This window comes from Crocuta crocuta, unplaced genomic scaffold (assembly GCF_008692635.1).
Source record: "Crocuta crocuta isolate KB4526 unplaced genomic scaffold, BGI_CrCroc_1.0 scaffold333, whole genome shotgun sequence".
Classification (NCBI taxonomy): domain Eukaryota; kingdom Metazoa; phylum Chordata; class Mammalia; order Carnivora; family Hyaenidae; genus Crocuta; species Crocuta crocuta.
Window position 1 is genome coordinate 2,479,183 of NW_027532856.1, and position 2,648 is coordinate 2,481,830.

General features: G+C 41.9%; 1 pseudogene; it reads right to left on the bottom strand.

Annotated features, from left to right (window-relative positions):
* Positions 1 to 1,416: 1,416 nt before the first annotated feature.
* LOC144216270 (ubiquitin-ribosomal protein eS31 fusion protein pseudogene) lies at positions 1,417 to 1,676 on the bottom strand (annotated as a pseudogene).
* Positions 1,677 to 2,648: the final 972 nt, after the last annotated feature.

Below are 2,648 nucleotides of genomic sequence, written 5' to 3' on the forward strand. Positions count from 1 at the left end.
GCCGATCCCTCCTTCCGGGGCTCGGCTCAGGCTCAGCGCCGATTCCTGCAGGGGAGTCCCTGCTTGGCATCAGGGCTGGCCTCAAGCATAAGATCCTAATTATTTGAATGGTATTTGTTTTCATTGCTCTTTTTTTTTTTTTTTTTAAATGTGTCCAGGTCGATGGCATTTTAATGCCTTATTAAACGGGGGTTTTACAGCAGTCTGTCTGTTCAGTCTCTGGGCCCATGCCTGTACTTTGTGTGCAGGGATTTTATCTTTCCTGCTGGCTGAAAATATTTTCCGAATTCCCTATAAAAGTTTTCGAGATTTCCTAAGACAAATAGAGCTCCACCAGCTCTAAAATGACCTTGATGCAGTCGGAATTACATTCAGAAACATGCTCTCTCCCTTGTTGACACAAAGAACTGAACTTCACTTGTGCTCATTAATTGCAGTTCTGAGCACACCAATTTTGCTTCACAAACGTGCTGGTGCGTAAAAACCCAGCTCTACCTGGGATGGCTCCCCAGAATCCAATCTTTTACTGGTTTCTTCCATCCTCTCAGATGGCTGCCCTGGCTTTGAAGGCAACATCAATAAAGATCAATAAAGCCTGTCCTGGAGGAGGGGTTTGCATCAGAGTGGGCAGCGAGTACAGCTGAGGGGAGCCGCCAGACCCGCAACAGAAACAAGACTGTCCTGAGGCCCCACAAAGCTGCCTAGAGGAAAATCAGCAGAGGCCTTTACTTGCCAGTGTGTAAAAAGTTGTGAAAATACGTTGTTCAGGAGGAAGCGGACCATAAAAAGCATCGAAATAAACCACAAGTCAGGCAACTTAGTGTTATGGAAAGAACCCAGAACAGACATAGGTTCAAATCTCATTTCTGGTGCAATTTAGTGTGTGATCTTGGGCGAATAATGGGAAAATTTATCTTTATCTGTATCTGTATCTATCTCAGGGTTATTGTGAGGATTGGAATGAAATAATGTATGTAAAATAGCGCAGTGACCGACCCGGTGATTGTAAATCGCTACCATTTCATGAGGGTCCTTATGACTCAGATGGGCAAAACCACGATCATTGTGTGTACTCGGGCTCTGTTAAGGCTTCTGGAATGGGAGAAAGGAGGCCTCAGGGACTAGATGTCTGCTCTGGGCCAGATACAGCAATAACTGGTATAACCAGAATTTAAATCCAGAATTGACTCCAAAAGCCGGTTCTACTGTCCAGGTTGGGGAAAGTAAATATGGAGAATTATGTCTCCATAATTCTGTAACACAACCTAAGCCTGAATCAACCAGATGCGGCTTATTTTGCGTAGGTGGCATTAAAAAACCCCTCCAACGCTCACTGCTTAACCATCTGGAAAGCTCCCTTTGAATTTCTATTTTGCTGGGTCATTTTTTTTAGTTCTTGTCTTTTATTGACCCATATATAATTACTTGTCTTCGGGTTTGTTAAAGCAGTAGGTCAGACAACATTTGCCACAATAATGTCTGTCAAAGTGGCTAGCCATAAAAACTCCAGCACCACATTCATCCGAAGGGCACTCCCGATGAAGGCGACTGATTTTGCCATTCTCATCCACCTTATAGTATTTCAGGACTGCCAGTTTAACCTTCTTTCTCTTATGCTTATTCTTCCTGGGAGTGGTGTAAGACTTCTTCTTCGTTTTTTTAGCATGCTGGGTCATTTTTTGAGCACTACTTCTTGGTGGTGTTTCACTAACATTTATGACATTTAACATTTAAGGCAGACAAATACTCTGGAGATGAATCGGTAGGGATGCCCAGTCCATTCAGAATATTTCCTGCTTATTTCTTGTCTGCTGTTGCATTAAGCATGTCACAACAAAAGATGGAAGGTACCTGGGTGGCCCAGTCGGTTGAATGTCTGACTTCGGCTCAGGTCATGATCTCGAGGTTCGTGAGTCCGAGCCCCACATTGGACTCACTACTGTCAGGGCAGAGCCAGTTTTAGATGCTCTGTCCCTCTCTCTCTGCCCTTCTCCTGCTTGTACTTTCTCAAAAATAAACATTTTTTTTTTAAAAAAGATGGAAGTTTGCTTGATGTCTGCAGTTGGAAAGGACAATAATCAGGGGTCATGTTTATGCCTCCACGGTGAAAACCTATCACATATTTCACTAAGGTTGGCCACTTGCATGGATTCAATGAATACTGTCAATTTTAAGGAGTTTATGTTACTTTCCTCAAAATTCTATTTGATTCATTTTTCAGTCATCTTAGTCTTTTATTAAAAAAACATTGCTTTTTTTTCCCGTTTCTGATCTCTTCTTTTTATGTATCTTAAACATGTTTTAAAATAATCTCTAGATGGTAATTCTTTTCCCTGAGATTCTTGGGGGAAGTGTCTGATATGCCATAACTGGGTCTACTAATGTTTCACAACAGGATTTTCTTCTATTTTGTAGCTTTGTAAGGATTCATTCTACACCAGTCTTTATCTTACCAGTCTTACCAGCATGGTCCTGGTGCAAAGATAGATGACAGACCAGTGGAACAGAACATAGAGTCCAGAAACACACCCACACATATATGGTACCTGAATTATGAAAAACAGGATGCTGCAGTAGAAAAGGATGGTTCTGTGTCAATTGGATATCCATTTGAAACGAAATGAAGTTTGGCCATACAGAAACAATAA